Genomic DNA, 18,685 nt, shown 5'->3' on the forward strand with positions numbered 1-18,685 from the left:
GGGGAGAACAAAACCCCCTACCCCCCTTTTATTTTTGCTTAATTTTCTTTTGTTACAGGCTCAAGCGTCACCACGCCGGGTGTGCCGTCCACCATTTCTACCGTGCCTTTGTTATAGCACAAAGCCTTAGAAAACGACTAAATTTTTACCCCATAAATTGCTACCGAAATCAAATTTAAAGAAAAGACAAACAAACCCAAAAACAAAACACAAAGAAACAGAAAAGTACATATGAAAATAAACTCAAAAATGCTTCCAAAGAAGCAAAGTAGGGCCTCGAAAGAGGTGGATAAAAAGACCTCTAAATAGACTAGAAGGAGAGAAAGAGGAAAAAAGAAAGGAGTAGAAGGGAGGGGGAAGGACTAAGGAGGAGGGAAGGATTTCTTGATCAGACTTCGGTCAAGTAATCAAGTTCGAAATTTCGTTCATTTAATTAATGAAAGAATTCAAATGAGAATCTTGAAAGGTAAAATTCAACCTATTGATGAGCAGCTTAAATCGTTTTACAATCTTAGATATTATATATTTTTGATATATTTTAACTTGTGCATCCCTGGATATTAGGCTTTGTTTGGGAAGCAAGATTTTCTAACTCAAACTGAAATTTTTTCTAAATTCATGTTTGGCAATTTTTTAAACTCAATTCAACTCAACTCAAAAAATTTCAACTTAACTCAAAAATTTTCATCCCAATTAATAAAAATTATAAATAAATATTGAAAAAATAAATAAATAAACTTAGGGTAGCCGAAACACACCAGGTGGTGGCTGGGCCACCCCAAGCCCAACTGGGGTGGTCTGACCACCCCTTAATATTTTATTATTTTTTAAACTTCTTATTATTATTTTTTTAATTAAATTTAAAATATATAAAATATTTTATTATTATTTATATCAATGAGACATATGTTTCATTTATAGCCTTAGGATCTCTCTAGAGAGATCCTAATTATTAATTGGATATTCTCCAATCCAAAATGGACGGGAGAAAATCCTCTACCGTGTTTGACCCACATTCCTTCGTGGGCCATAGGTCGAATAATGAAGGTTGTTGATAGAGGACAATTTTCAATCATATTTGCTTTAACAAAAGGGACATATATAGCGATTTTGACATCATATGGGGACATAATTAATGGCATTGGAAAGCTCATTTAGAGGGTTACAAAGTCATATTTCATTAAGTTTTTCTAATTCAAATGTTTACTAAGTGAAAATAGACTGTAAAAAGAAAATTGAAAAGCCGTACAAAATTGCTCGTATGTTGTTTATGTTTGAACAAGCTTTAAAACGAGTTGACAAAATAGCTCGTTCAATAACTCATATGAAGTTGGGTTTGAATGAGTTATTCATAGATGCACTCGTTTAAAGTTGGGTTAGAACGAGCTGCTGTGTGAATTGAGAATTCATGTAAGAATACGAGGAAACCATAGTTAGGTTTAAAAGAGCCTCTTACATGTTCAGGCAAGCTCCAATAAATTTTTGTAAACAAACTTTTATTTGAGCGTTTTCTTAGGTTCAGGAGTCTAGGTAGTATACATATATGTAATGGCTATCTATAGCCTTAATTTATTATGTTATTTTGACCAGTTATCAATGAAAAACACTTTTAAGAGTGGTTTTCTTTTCTATCCACATTAAATCCTTGATATATTTGCCGATAGTTAAGAGTAGTAATTACTAACGTTCCTGCTCTGCTAGTTAACGCGCTTTGGACGAATTTTTTTGTTGTTTAGCCCACAAGATCTCCATCAACAATTAAATAATTGATGCAGTGCAACTTGACTTTGATATCAATTAATGCAGCGTGTAGTGATTAGTTTGCCAAGACAAACAAGATAAGAATCACAACTCTTCTTAAAACTAATACTCAATCAAAGTCAAGTTGCAAACTAATCACTACACGCTGCATTAATTGATATCAAAGTCAAGTTGCACTGCATCAATTATTTAATTGTTGATGGAGATCTTGTGGGCTAAACAACAAAAAAATTCGTCCAAAGCGCGTTAACTAGCAGAGCAGGAACGTTAGTAATTACTACTCTTAACTATCGGCAAACATATCAAAGATTTAATGTGGATAGAAAAGAAAACCATTCTTAAAAGTGTTTTTCATTGATAACTGGTCAAAATAACATAATAAATTAAGGCTATAGATAGCCATTACATATATTTATACTACCTAGACTCCTGAACCTAAGAAAACGCTCAAATAAAAGTTTGTTTACAAAAATTTATTGGAGCTTGTCTGAACTTGTAAGAGGCTCTTTCGAACCTAACTATGGTTTCCTCGTATTCTTACATGAATTGTCAATTCACACAGCAGCTCGTTCTAACCCAACTTTAAACGAGTGCATCTATGAATAACTCATTCGAACCCAACTTCATATGAGTTATTGAACGAGCTATTTTGTCAACTCGTTTTAAAGCTTGTTCAAACATAAACAACATACGAGCAATTTTGTACGGCTTTTCAATTTTCTTTTTACAGTCTATTTTTACTTAGTAAACATTTGAATTAGAAAAACTTAATGAAATATGACTTTGTAACCCTCTAAATGAGCTTTCCAATGCCATTAATTATGTCCCCCCATATGATGTCAGAATCGCTATATATGTCCCTTTTGTTAAAGCAAATATGATTGAAGATTGTCCTCTATCAACAACCTTCATTTTTCGACCTATGGCCCACGAAGGAATGTGGGTCAAACACGGTAGAGGATTTTCTTCGATCCATTTTGGATTGGAGAATATCCAATTAATAATTAGGATCTCTCTAGAGAGATCCTAAGGTCATAAATGAAACATATGTCCCATTGATAGAAATAATAATAAAATATTACATATATTTTAAATTTAATTAAAAAAATAATAATAAGAAATTTTAAAAAATAATAAAATATTAAGGGGTGGTCGGACCACCCCAGTTGGGCTTGGGGTGGCCCAGCCACCACCTGGGGTGTTTCGGCTACCCTAAATTTATTTATTTATTTTATTTATTTTTTTTTCAATATTTATTTATAATTTTTATTAATTGGGTTGAAAATTTTTGAGTTAAGTTAAAATTTTTTGAATTGAGTTGAATTGAGTTTAAAAAATTGCCAAACTTGAATTTAGAAAAAAATTGAGATTGAGTTGGAAAATCTTGCTTCCCAAACAAGGCACATGCCTCGAAAGAGGGGGATAAAAAGACCTCTAAATAGACTAGAAGGAGAGAAAGAGGAAAAAAGAAAGGAGTAGAAGGGAGGGGGAAGGACTAAGGAGGAGGGAAGGATTTGTTGATCAGACTTCGGTCAAGTAATCAAGTTCGAAATTTCGTTCATTTAATTAATGAAAGAATTCAAATGAGAATCTTGAAAGGTAAAATTCAACCTATTGATGAGCAGCTTAAATCGTTTTACAATCTTAGATATTATATATTTTTGATATATTTTAACTTGTGCATCCCTGGATATTAAATGTCTTGAATGGAATTTTTCTGCAATTTGTAATATTAGACTGACGTCCAAAAGTTGAAGTGCACGCAAATGAGCTAAAGACAATGCAGCTAGTCTTCTATTGTACGTTGAATGGCCGGTGGATGCCGGATGGACACAATTTTAATGAACAGCTTTGACTAATGAAGCCCTAAAGTTTACATTTTTTATTTATTTATTTTTATGGATAAAGTAACCGATTGCGCCCATTATGCATTTTGACACGAGCTGTCTCCCCTCCCCCCCGACACTTTCTAGTTTCTACAAAACACTCCTTGTCTTTACAAGAATCACATTGTTTTTTTTTTCTTCTCCTTTAAAAAAAAAATTAAAAAATTAAGTTTGACTGCCGATTTGATGTGTATGCATAATACGATAATCAGGTTTGACCCAATGATTTTAGTCTTATAATCTAAAAGTTATTTTATGGAGATAAAAATTGTTCTGACAACGTTCATATAGGATCAATTTAGGAGTAATTGAGTCTCTTGATTGTGAGTTGCTTGGATAGGGGCAATAATTAGCTGGTATTCTGAAATATTTGATGTAGCCACTTACATTGATTATGAAATTATAAAATGCTTAACTTGTAGACTTGCCTGCCTGCCTACCCACCTTGATTAACCATTTATTCAAAAAACTCTCTTAATTATAGAAACTTATGCCTATCTTTGAACACCAAAAAGAAGAACAAAGAAGAATTTGTTTTTTTATTAAAATAAACAACTCAATACTCAAGTAAGTTTTTGTATTTTCCGCTGTTTGGTAATTGATACCATTAAAAATAATTGTCAAATTGAAAAAGCTTTTTTAGTTTTAAAAAATAGTTTTGATTTTTAAATTTCGTCAACTATTTTTCGCGTTTAGTTTTCCCATTTCAAACTGCCGGTCCTCCATCTAGCCACCACTGGGCCATCGCCAGACCACTGTCAGACCTCCACTAGACCAAAGTTGGACCACCACTAGGCCACAACAAAACCACCATTGGGCCATTGCCGAACCGCCACCGACGAACAACTATCGGACCACCCCTAGCCTACCTCCTGGCCACCACAAGACCTTCGCCGGACCACCATCAAACCAAAGTCGTCCATTGCCGGACCTCGGCCAAAACTTTCTCAGGCCACTGACGGGCCTTGCTAGACAACTACATGACCACCACTAGACTATCGCCAACCCCGCAGCACATCTGCTGGACCAACGTTAGATCTTTACCCAATCACCGCAAGACTACCAATGTACCACCACCTACCCACCATCAGACATCTACCAAACCGTAGACGGACCACCACTAGACCACCGATAGACCACCGTCGGACCTCTATTAGACCACCTTCGGGCCACCATTGAACCCTCTCAAGACCTCTGCCGAAATTCAAATTTTCAGGTTAATTACTTTAATTATTTTATATTAATATTTTATGTTGTCAAAAATAATTGATTTTTATATGTTATTATGATTGAATGAGAATATAAAAATATTTCTGATTTTTCGTACGCACCAAATGTTGGAAACTATTTTCAATGGAACACATTTTTCTAAAAAATGATTTATTTGAAAATATTTTTCTATGAAAAATATTTTATATCGAAACAAACTGAGCTAAGGCATAAAATCTAAATCCCTAGATAAAAATCATAAATTATTATTAGAAGTTCCTCGAAAAAAAATGAAAATCATCAAGTTACTAGAAGACCTTAAAAAAAGAAAAAAAAAATAGAAATTTTGAAAAATTAATAAAACAAAGCGAAGGAAGCCCAAGTTTTTTTAAAAAAATGGTAAATTAAAAAAACAAAGTATTATTCTTCTTATATCATGAACCCACTATTTCTTCTTCTTTTTTTTTTCTTTTTTTTTCTTTTTTGGCTGACATAGGACATTGCCATGCTTTTTTATTATTGTTTGTTAGAACAATTTCCTAATGCCAAATACTAGATCAATTTGCATTTGCCAAAATAGGAAAGATGTCTACACAAGAGTTGAAAAGCGTCAAATGTTGCACATTCAAACTCTTTAACTCGCATATGTTAATTCTTTAACAATGTTATCTATTTAATTTTATTTTGTTTTAGTGTCAGGTTTTAAATAATAGATGCAAGAAAGTCCATTGAAAATTGGGCTTAAAGCACACTTTGAGAGCATTTTGAAGACCTAGGACCGAGCACACAAGCAGAAAGGCTCGAGCGCACCTGCGCTCGTGCGCACCATTCCTTGGGCTCAAGCGCACGCGGGTTTCTAAATCCGGCAAAAGTCCAAATCCAATATGGAAATGGTCTTAGGACTCCTACTTGGAATAGGTGACTGAATTACTATTTTTCCAAGACTTCTAGGGTTCGTTTACCCCCTATAAATAGGCCTCTAAGCTTTGAAGAAAGACACACTCCTAGCAAAGAGCAAATTCATACAAAATATTCTTTGAGGCTTGAAGAGTTGAAGAGAAGAAAATCATGGCAGGAGACCATCCTAACAGAGTCATAAGTGACTAAACTCCACATGGGGTACTGATATAACCATATCCAAGCACAATGGTTTGATTGTATCTTAATTTAGAAATTTTCTGCATATGCATGATGGTTGTATAATTTAGAGGATTGCTACTATTTATTATCATCCTTAATGTTTTAATGCAATTGTTCTTAATTTCAAAACTCAATATTGGTAAAAATCCTCTCTTGTATTAGAAAGCTTTTTACTTTTATTGAACTCAAATCATTCTTATTTTCTGTGATTATGAGAATGATGATTATACAACGGTTTTACTTGACACATAATCAAGAGGGTTTGATAGGCCATGTTTAGGGAAAACAAATCATACTACAGCCTAGTTTAGTGTAATTTAGTGTAATACCCCCAAAATTAGCCTTGGCTAACCTGGCAGGGTTACTGGCACTTACCTCAGTTTAACCAACTTGTGGCTAAATGAGGAATCGCCCCTCTAAGCATTATCAAAGTTAATGCATAGGAAGGTAAAATAAATTTGAGAAAACTATTAAATCATCAAATGGACAAGTATATTCCTCGAAATTAAAGACATTGAGCAACTAAGAGTAATAATAAACAAACCTAATAGCAGCATGAAGATTCTAAAGCAAGGTCCGTAGTGGCAACCGTGCCACTCCTGGGTTCTAGTGACAAACGCCCTAAAAGGGTAATAACAGAAGTCTAACGACTTAATAAGTAAACGTCACAATTAGGTATGATATGAGTCCAGTTAAGCATAAATAAACGTGCAATTTTAGTAAACATTCAAAAGGAGGTGATGTCTCCGTTAATACACCAGAAAGTAGCATTTTGGTTTTCAATAGTGTGGCGTACTACCAGCAGCAATCGCCTAAGTATTTTAATGCAGAAATAATAATGCTTTTATAGGTTATAACTCTCATGTACGGTCCCGAGATATTACCCATTCTCAGCAGGGTTGGCGCTGTCCCGAAGGACCTGTAATACAATACTGGTGCCCCAGCTATTGTACACTACTGTCCATCCCATTAATGGCACGATCGAGACCGATCTCGAGTGGCCCACACCACTAGTGATATCCGCCCTATAGCACTACAAAAAGTATACCGATTTGTAACTAATATTGTTTATCACTTTTTAACACGTTACAAATTAGTAACGTGTCAATTTGTGACACGTTACTAAATATTTTAGTAACGTGTGAAATTCAACACGTTATCACTTGGTAATGTACCAATATGGTATGTTACCAATTCGTAACGTGTCAGATTGACACGTTACTAATTTTTTGTCCAATTATTTAATTACTTCCATTCATATTATTTATACTATTAACATTAGTAATTCCATAATAATACTAAAATGATTTATTTAGTTTTCATAATAATATATACTAAAGTACAAATTATTCATGTTGCTGCACTATATTATATATAAAGCTTTCCATTTGATATATTTATAGTTAAACTATTTAATAAATCATTGTGATTTTTAGTAATAATATTTAATATTTGATAGTTAAACTATTTAATGTTATTAAAAAATAACATTGTGATTTTTAGTAATAATATTCTAGACTTGAAAAAACATGTGATTCTCACGTGCTTTTAAAAAACTCCTTATTCAATTCTTCACCCACCCAAATTCTAGCTATGGTTCACATTATATTTATAAGAATAATATGCAAGTTTTGTTTGGTTGTTGTTGTTGTTGTTGTTTTTTTATTTTTTTTGTGACAATTTGGTGTCTTAATTGATCTTAAATAAAGAATTCTTAGATATTATATTTAACATATACGATATATGTATATGTTGTCAATTTATTTAAAAATTTGAAAAGAAAAAAAAAAAACACATCTTGAAACTAACACTCAGTTTTTAATATATCTTGAATTAAAGATTGCATTAATATCAGAATGTGTCAAGAAATAGGAGGCCAAGTGATTATTATGAAGGGTGATGCCAAAAACGTTGTAGAGGCGATCAACTCTAACACAAATTGTGGGAGCTGCTTTGGACATTTTGTGCAGGATACTAGACAGATTTAACAAATGATTCCACGATGGAAGTGTGTCTATGTCAATCGGATTGTGAATGTCGCTGTTCACAACTTAGCAAAAGAGGCAACCAAACTTGTCATAGATAGAGATTGGGTAGGAATTACCCCTGATTGTATCTGTGATATTATTGAGAGAGAGAAATTTTCTCCTCCTCACGATTGATTAATTAATGAAAGTCATACATTCTTTTCAAAAAAAAATATATCCACTCAAACTACAAGAAAAGTTTGCAAGGTAACCCTCTTTGCACCAAAATGATAAAAATACCCCTATAAAAAATTTAGGGAAAAATACATAAAATTAGGAAAAACATTAAAAAATTGGTAACTAGGCCATTTTATATGTCCAATTGGAAGAAATTTTTCTGACACAATTTTTTTAAATAAAATCCTTGTCTAAAAAGAGTTTTTCCGACACTATATATATTCAAAATAGTAAAATTGGTAATGTGCCACATGGCACGTTACTAGTTGGGGCTTAATATTTTTCACCATCTGCAGGGACTTAATTACTTTCCTTTTCCCCCAATTTCTCCTCTCCTTTTTCTTCTTCTTCTTCAGTACTATACCCCTCCCAAACATCGATTTTTCTCTCTTCCTGCTCCGACCGTTTGGTTCTCCTCCGGCGTTCCTCACTCTCTGGCATTCTCTCTTTCTGCTTCTAGCTCCTCCCACGTGCACGTACGCCCTCCTCTCTCCCTCGCTCGTTTTTCTCTCTTCTACTCCGGCCGGCATTGTCTCCCTCCCGGTGGCCTCTATCACTCCGGCGGCGTCGAACCCAGGTGAGTCTATATATATATATATTGTTTGATTTATTGTTTGATTTACAATATATTGTTTGATTTCCTGATGGTATTGTAACTTTAAAATAAATTTATCAGTTTTAATTAATTTTGCAGGGGACTGGGTGATTATTTGATTTGTTTTATCCATGAGCTGAATTTTATCTTAATATATTAGTTAATTGTTGTTGGAGGTAGAACTGAAAATCTTAACAAAATAGTAATAGAAAGTTTTTAAAATATATAAAAAGACAAAGTAGCTCATAAAATAGTCAGCTTTGCATGAGGTGTAGAATGTGGTGCGCATTGTGATTCAAGGCATGAGGTTGTTACCGTGAGGCAGGCCTCATCGCTTTAGTATGATAATTGACTTGATAATCTAACAAATGTAGCTAAATTGATTGGTTACCAATCATTTTGCTTAGGTTATTAACATTATATTAATTTGTGTAATTTTTATTAAAAATAAAATAAAACACACTAATGGGTCATATCTAATTTAAGAGAATGAATAATGGGTCAAATCTAATTTTAATAACATGCATGTAATCCATTAAATTTTTTTATTCTCTTCCACCGACCGATGGTGGAAGAGAGTAGTGTATTTTCCTTGAATGGTATAAAAGTTACTTGAATGGTTGAGGCTAGTGTATTTTCATTCCACATCTATTCATTTTTTTTATTTTCAATTTATTATTTTTGTTTAGGGTCCCCATAACAAATGTAGTTAAATTAATTAGTAGGCAATAATTTCGCTATGGTTATTCCAAAACTAACCTCAACTTACTTAATGTACGTAGTAACGCTATGGATAAGAGTTGGATGATGAAGTCTAGGGGTACGAAGTAATACAGAGACGGGTGTAGATCATTTGTAGACTTCGCAATTAGGAATTGTAGAACTCTAGATAGACTTGTTGTGTGCCCTTGTAAGATGTGTCGAAACAACAGGAAACACCCACCAGGGTTGGTATACGAGCACTTGACAGGGGGGAAAGGAATGTGGCCACAATACCAACAATGGATTTATCACGGCGAGAGGCCTGTAAGAGCTCTAGTTGAAGGCGCTCATTTGAACCGTCCGACCGCAGATGCGGGTGAAAGTGGAGAACAGGGTGGAAATATGCACAGCTGGTTGTGTGATTTATTTGGCATGCACGAAGTCAGGAAAAACAATTGTGAACGTCAGGTCGAGGTGCAGGGTGAGGAAGAACACATTGTGCATGATGAAGCCGATGAATGTGACGTACGAAAGTACAAGTACTTACTTAAAAAGGCAAGCCCGTACGTATCCATATGACTTATTTTAGACAAGTTATTATCGAATATTCATAAATAGCGTATATACTTAACTCAAAATACTTGAAAATTAGAAATACAAATTAATATGTGTTGTGTTTGTGGAAATGCTGGATACGCGTATATCATATATATGCTTTGTAATTTCATATCGTTTTCACATTTTGAATGGATTATCATTGAAACTATGTATATACCCTGAGATGTGTGTTGGCAGTGTAGATATAATGTTGAAGTTGTTTATCGTCCGTTTATACACGTCACTAAACCTGAATATTGTTGAGTATGACCTTTGTATGCTAATCGCTTAGGACTTGATGATTCCTAATTGATTGTTCGAATGTTTGTTTGCTGATTGATTGTTGTTTAATCATTTGCAGTGAGTGCGGAGAAGTCGACCCGTCATGATGGTGTTCACGAGATTTTTTGCTGGGGTGTTTGTACATAATGTATTCGCGAATCACTTAAGTTGTATTTCTTATAAGTTGTATTTCTTATGTAGTTGGAATACATATATAGTTGGAATTATTTGTTTATTAAGTTGTTCATGTCTATATATATAGTTGGAATTATGTATATATATGTATGTTTTGTGGACATCAAATGGATATATGTTGTGGACAATGTTCGGATACGACTTGAGAAATGGATATATGTTGATAGCGATTGATATATGTTGAGAAATTGATGTATGTTGAGAAATAAATCAAAATGGATGTATTGGATATCTGTTTGTTGAGAAATGTATGTTAATGTAATTATCAGGTGTACAAACAAATAAATTTCAGAGAAATTTATTAAAAAAAAAAAAAAATTCTACACGTTACTAATTAGTAACGTGTCATTTTTGACACGTTACTAAATATTAGTAATGTGCTAGTTTTGGCACGTTACTAAGCCTTTTGTAACGTGCCAAAATTGGTACGTTACGAAATAGTAACGTGTCAAATTGACACGTTACGAAAAGTATTAGTAACATGCCAATATTGGCACGTTACTATTTAGTAACATGCCAATATTGGCACGTTACTATTTAGTAACATGCCAATATTGACACGTTACTAAACTGGATTTAGCAACACCCAATTTCTTAACACGCCAGACACGTTACTACACACACGTTACTAACATTTAGTAACATGTCAACCCTATTGACACGTTACTAAACTACTGTAACTAATTCCACAATTTTTTGTAGTGTAGTGACCATCCATTAGGGAATGGTTGCACCTTGGTCATGAAACAATTGGATCCAAAGACAACACACAAACACACATTTGACCACAGAATGAAGTCGATATAGTATGCCCATGACTATTATTCCGCACGTACCAGTGCACCATGTTATACGATGCATCTTATTAATCAATTTATAATGCAGTTACCAAGTAATTACAAAAATGTAGATATGCTCATATCATACTTGTGGTCAGTCAACTGACATATCCCATGTTTTTAAGGAAAAAGGTTTGTAAGTGTTCACTTACCTTGTACGCTCGCTTGAATCCTCTGACATTACTAAATCCTACTATAACGGAATATAACACACTGTTATATGTAGTACTAGAGGACCCGTACGAATAAAATATTGGGTTGTCCTAATATAAAGAGTTGCTAAGGCCTAAGTTGCACGAATGGGGCTAAGGCGGATGTCTGACCTCTTGATCGTACGTCCGGTCAGTGGGTAGGCATTTCGGCCAAAAGCTCCTAACGGGAATTTAAGGTCTCTATAAATTCTATAGGCTATCATAACTCCTTCTAGGCTATAAAATAGACACATGCAAAGTAAGGAAAAACACATTGATCATGCGACACAAGGAATAGAGGAGATTTAAACTCTTTTGAAAGCGTTTCTTGGTTTTGAAAGGAAATGAATGTAGGAGCTTAATACAGTGCCTTCGAAACTCATAACATAGCAAGAACAACATTAAAAGTATAGAAATGGGCAGGGGTTACCTTGGGAAAAATGGCAAGAACACAAGCTCTCCTCTTTTCCCTCTCAAAACTCACAAAGCACTTATATAAGGTGGTTATAGAGAGCCTGGGGGCGGAAAATGAGTTCAAGGGACAAAGATGGGGTTGGTATTTATAGAGGAGAAGAGTTAAAGGCGCTCACCAACTATTCTTCAAGGTAGCAGACATCCGGTACTATAGAGGCGTACGCCCGGTACTATTACACATTGGGTAAAAGCGTTCAGCGTACATTCTGGGTATTATCCAGGGGTTAACCCAAAAGTAGCGTACGTCCGATGGTCGCCAAAAACTTGTTGTGACAAATACTCACCTAAATTAATAGGCAAATAAATGTACGTTTTAACTCACAAGTGCACAAGATCAAATGATAGTATAATGCGGCAAATACGAGATCATTCCCACAAGGGTTGTTGATTTTGCTTAGAATTTATTTTCTAAATTAATTATCAAGATTGTCACGAAATTCATATGTTTAGTTCATAAAGATAAAAGGGTAAGGCTTTGATATCCACCACTAATCATACTCAAATAATATAACAATATGCCAACTTTCCAATCATATCAAGATTACTTAATGTTTACCAACCTAAGGGCATGGGTGTATACTCCTTAAGCTATTCATCTTCCTAAGCAACGAATTAGGCATGGGTGTATACCCTAATTATTTTCTTTCTCAAAGGATTTACCATGGGTGTCTACTAAGTTGTTCTTTGAAAAATCATAAATTTGTGAAAATCAACAAACACATGAGGACTAGGGCATGGGTGTCTACTCCTGGTTCCCCATGTTGATTAACCCAAAAATCCCAATGACAAGATTCCTTGTTATTCTATTAAGCCCAGGACTCGATCATTCAAATTGACTTAAATAACTAATCCATACCACATGCATATGTTGGCCAAACACATTCATGTGACGAATTCAATAATGCAAAAATTAATCAAGTTAAGTATCACAATATGATTACCACAAAGGCACCAATATAGAAATATTAAAGAGACATGATTAGGGCTTCAATCTAGCCCTACTAAAGTATTTAGTTACACATAAATTTGATGCTAATCATCTTCATAATAAAATAAAAAGGAAAAGAATAAACCTGAAAAATGCTTCCTTGAAGAGCCGTCAATTCTTCTCCCAAAGCAAGTTTGGAATTGTGTTGTCTTTTCCTAGAGGCCTAGAGGTCTATTTATAGGTTTACAAAAACCCTAGAAGTCCTAGGAACCCTAGTAAACTCGTAGGTTTAAGTCCTAGTTCAACTAGGACTAGGAAAACCTAATTTGGGTTGAAAAATGACTATTTTCGCAAGTTGTCATGTGAGCTGACAAGAATGCGCTCAATCCTAGCCCGTGTGCACTGAAGCGTAGAGCTGCGATCAATCGTTCTTCTTCTGCGCTTGAGCCTAGATGCACTCTAGCATTCTTCTGGGGCGCATGAGCGCACGCCTGTGCTCACTCCTTGGCTGGGGTGCTCGAGTGCTGATGCGCTCGAGGCTAGCTGTAGTGCGTTCAAGCGCACTGCACCTGAATGCTTGCTCTTGATCCAAGACTTCTATCTTTTTCCCAAAATTGCCCTTTCAGTCCGAATTTTCCAGAATTGCATCCTTTTCCTCAAAAACCTATAAAAATATAGAAAGCACAAAAAGGAAATAAAATATCACAGACTAAGAAATTAACAATTCTAAATAAAGGGGCAAAAATATGACTATTTTAGCACATAAAAGTCCCCTGCCATACATTCAGTACTAGAGACAAGAGCGTACGTCCAGTGGTCCCCTGGCGTACGTCCGGTGCTAGAGACAGAGCGTATGTCCAATTTCCTGGGCTTACGTACAGCAGGAATGGTAGGTTTGGGTTTTACTTCAAGGCTTTATGGTTAAGTGTGAGGGCTTTTGGGTTATGCTAAGATAGCTTAGTGTTTTCTGTTTAGGACTGATTTAGAAGGCTATTTGTTAAGGGTTTAAAACTCTTTTTAAAACGATTTAAAAACTCGGGATATTACACTCTCCCCTCCTTATAAGAATTTCGTCATCGAAATTTGGTTTTAGTAATAAACAAGATCCTCCTGGCGGAGAGGGCTTTAAAACCTTTAAAAGTTAGGATAGGAGAAAACAGTTGAAAGAAACATATGGTTTTGAAAAGATAGGTAAGGTTTAGGCATGCATAATTAAATCCAAGGAAAGAAAGAAAAGAAAAGAATCAGTCGCATACATAAAAAATTGCCATCACCATGCAACACATTCACAAACAACTAACCAAGCAAAAGTCTATAGAAATCGTCCTACGAGGTCATCCACGATCTGCTGATCTTCGACCCCGGGCGCCTTGCGTACAAGGGCTCCCTCTTTCAAGGTTGATGCTTGGGCTCCGAATGCCGTAATCTCTCATGTCGAGCAGGGGTTCCATCAAGTGACTGTGAATCTGCGGGAGTGATCCTGGAATGTCATCTGGAAAGCCGTCGATAGTTTCCCTGGCTCCATGGTGAAGCTTCCTACGAAATGCTGAAGTCCATCAAGCGTGCTGTAGATGTACTCGTGTTCAAGGTTGTTTGCTGGTATGGACGAGGAGGCTCCATCAGCTGTACGTCCTCCTAGTGCTGCCCTCGGTGTTCGCAGCACTTATAGTCAATGGTGCTCCTAGTCGAAAGGGCATAAAGGCAGAGAACCCTATCCTACATAACTATAGTGAGATTCTTGACTAGAAGAACTCGGCTAATCATCACGTGGTATACTAGTCAGTCGTCGTGCTAAAGGGCATAAGGGTTGCGTAAAAACTATCGAAGTGATTCGACGGCGGCTGGCCCATGTGGGGCATATCCGTCCTTCTTTCTATGTTGCAGCTACGGTAGAGAAAGTTGTATCGGCGCTTCGTTTTGGTGATCCAGAAGTGTGTGTGGTTATAAGAAAATTAGTCATTGCCACTGTCGGTGCCTTGGCCAGAACATCATGAGCAAAGTTGTGAGCTGAAGACTTGTCTGAAATGTCCTTTTCCTCCGCCTCCCCCATCTCAATATTAGAGTCGGAGTCGGGATCCTTAGCCTTCTAGAGCTGGGCTCGAGTCCTACAAAATTGGGTTGGAAGAAGAAGATGAGGTTGTCATGCTTGCTCTTGATCGTGCTAAAAACATCACTACCAATTCTAAGTGCAACCTTAATAATAACTCACCTAACTATAAAAGTGGTAGCTTAGTTCTAGAAACTGAAGTCCCACCTCACGTGTTAGGAAAAAACGCAAGGAGGTATCGGGAAACATTGGGATATCTAAAATAAAAACTTAGTGGGGTTGCAAAGGTTGGTTCGTAGTTTAGAAATTCGGTCAAAAGCTCATAGCAGGTGGATTCGGATGCAAGGGTAATTAGATCATTTGAGATTCTCCAGCGAAATACCTAAGTCTTACTAGGTGAGAGTTGGTGGGTTCCAAATATCGGGTTGAGAGGGGTCTTTAATAACAAGGATGCCCTTAGGGGCGAAAGGTGGGAAATATGGGGTCATCTAAGGGTAGGGGCATTTTGGTCATTTGACAAGAACAATGAAATTAACAAGATATTGGTTCCCTCAAATAGCCCAAAATAATGGTGACCTCAAAAGGCGAGTGCACCTAGGTACTTGATAAGTCATGAAAATTTTTAGGTCTAGGCTTTGAGGGCCTTTTTGGTAATTTTGAATTAAAAGAATATAGCACCGAAATGAATGGTGCCACGCTTGGGTAGTCCAACTTAACGGTGTCTTCAAGATGCAAGGATGTCGGGGTGATTATAAAAATTAGGGTTTAGGGCTCAGGGTATCTTAGTAATTTCCAAATTCGGACAAAATACAGAAATTCGCTTGGGTTAAGGTTGATGGCTTGAAGTGTTCGGTATTGCCCTAAGGGAAAGTCCTCACAGTGGTGACCTGTTAAGTGCCAAAATATTCATATTTTAGCCATGAAACTTATATGTGTTAATTCCTTAGTATTGTTAGTTTGTGCTATTTTACTTCATTTTTGTATTTTCTTTGTTTTATAGGTTTTTGGAAGAAAAGAAAGAATTTCTGAAAAAATTCCAAGCTTAAAGGGAAAATTAGGAAGACCTAGAAGATATGGTTAATCTTAACCAATCATGGTTAAGTTTAATCAAATGAAGGAAATGATTAAATCGAAATTTATCAAATTGGAGTCAAAATCGGATTGGATTCAAAATTGGATTCTACACATGTCTCAGTATTTTGAACATAACTTACAGCTCAAATATCTGATTGAGGTGATTCAAGAGGCATTAGAAAGCTAACTCAAAATTATACAAATCATTGTGAAATAGGATTTTCCTAATTCAAAGCGTTGCAATGCCAAAATCACCCTGTAAGATAGGAACGCAATTTTGGACGAATCCTATTCCGATTTGGACTTAGGTTTTCTTTATCCTAGTTGGACTAGGACTTAAATCTCCGAATTTCTTAGGATTACTAGGGCTTCTAGGCGTCCCATAAATAGACCTCTAAGCCTCACAATTCAATATACAATTTTCAAGGAGACAACTTTGGGAAGAGGAATTGAAGGCTACTTCTAGCAGCGGTTTTTGGTTCTTTCTTTTCCTTATCCTTTTCTTTTATTTTAATTATGTTTAACTAACTCTTAAGGAGGGCTAGACTGAAGCCTTAATTATGTTTATTTAATATTTCAATATTGGCGCCTTTGTGATAATCATATTGTGTTGCTTAACTTGTTGAATTCCGGTTTTCTTGAATTCCGGTTTTCTTGAATTCCTCATATGTATGTGACTGGCCATTATATGCATGTGGCATGGATTAGTTAATTAAATCAATTTGGATGACTGAATCCTGGGTTTAATAAAAGTAACAAAAGATATCCATACTGGATTCTTGGGTTAATCAACATGGGGAATCGGGAGTAGATACCCATGCCCTAGGCCTCATGTGTTTGTCAATTTTCATAGATTCATGCTTTCTTAAAAAACAACTTAGTAGACACCCATACTAAATCCTTTAAGAAAAAAAAGAATTAGAGTAGACACCCATGCATAATTCGTTGCTTAGGGAAATCAATAGCTTAAGGAGTAGACAACCATACCCTTAGGTTGGCAACATTAAGTATTCATAATATGATTGGATCATTGGCATATTGTTATATTATCTAAGTATGATTAGTGGTGGATATCAAAGCCCTACCTTTACCTTTACTTTATTTTTATATCTTTTTTTTTTTTTTTGTCATAATATTAATTTAGTGACAAATTAATATTTTTCTCAATTCTAAATAAAATCACAATTCTCGTGGGATCGATCTCGTACTTGCTGCAGTGTACTATTGTTTTGATTTTGTGCACTTGCGAGTTAAAACGTATTAAATATTATCTATTAATTTAGGTAGTACTTGGCACAACATGACCTCAAGATGTGAGGTTACCAAGGTATGAGAGTTAGAGTTTTAGGGTGAAGGGCATTTTGGTCATTTTTAGTTCTGGACAAAATGCCAAAATTCAAACAGCTAGGTTCGTAGGTTAGGCTTTCAATTTAAAAGGCTTGAGGCTCAATTCAACAACTAGGCTCGACCCTTTAGGCGAAAATTCGGGTTGTCCCCAAATTAGGTGAAAATTCCCAATTTGAGAGTGAGATTATGTTCATTTTCAGATGGTAGGTTTGGGTTTTTTTTTTTTTTTTTTCCTGAAATCAGGGTAAACCCCAAATCCAACGGTTAGGGTTTTAGGTTGGTCAACAGTGGGGCAAATGGGTTTTGTTCATAGGGCATTTGGGTTACAACTCATGCACCAATTGCATGGTGGGGGTCAACAAAATACAAGGATTTCAGACTTAGGCAAAAATCCTCAAATCTGAATATGTGGGGGTTTGAAAAGGGAATGGGTTCTAATCACAACCACAACTATCCTAACAAAACAACTAAACATCTAGATGCTCAATCCAAAGCAATATTCATGGAAAGATGAAAACACGATTCGAAACCCCTAAATCGTAAAACTGGAAATTTCAAATTTTAAATGGTTTGAAGCACATACTATGTTTAAAAGATAGAATTTAAAACTCAGGGAGACGTGGCTGAAAATTACTGGGGAGATGTTTGGCTTGAGATAAAGTGGGAGGAATAGGGCTTAAAGAGTGCTCGACCGATTTTAAAAAGAACGCATGGGGCTCTAGGTGAGTGCTTGGCCCAAGGCCCAAATATAATATATATATATATATATATTGAAATGAGCAGTTCGAAGTCAAGGTATTTCCTTAAAACAATTGGGGTACCAAAACAAGGCTAGTTGAGATTGACACGAAGGTTGAAATACGAGGTATGAGTGAAATTCATTTTCTTTTTTAAATTCATTTTGGAAAACACATGAGCATCTACAGTAAAATGTACTGCTAAGTACGGTGCATAATCTAACCACTGTACTGCTAAGTACAATGCGTAGTCTAATTATCTCGTAACCTATCTACTTGAAAGCTACCCAACCTCTAGCACTCTTCAGTCAACTTTACTGATGGGTCTACTATGTCATTGCCTTGTAATCCTCATAAATACTAGAGAGGAAAGCAGTTCTCTATCGGTCGAATCCTTCTGGCAAAGCTCCCGCCTTCAGTAGTCGGATCTCTTCCTGTTCCAATTGGGCATACTCATCCGCAATCTGAGTTAGTTGA

This window comes from Corylus avellana, chromosome ca10 (genome assembly GCF_901000735.1).
Source record: "Corylus avellana chromosome ca10, CavTom2PMs-1.0".
NCBI lineage: Eukaryota > Viridiplantae > Streptophyta > Magnoliopsida > Fagales > Betulaceae > Corylus > Corylus avellana.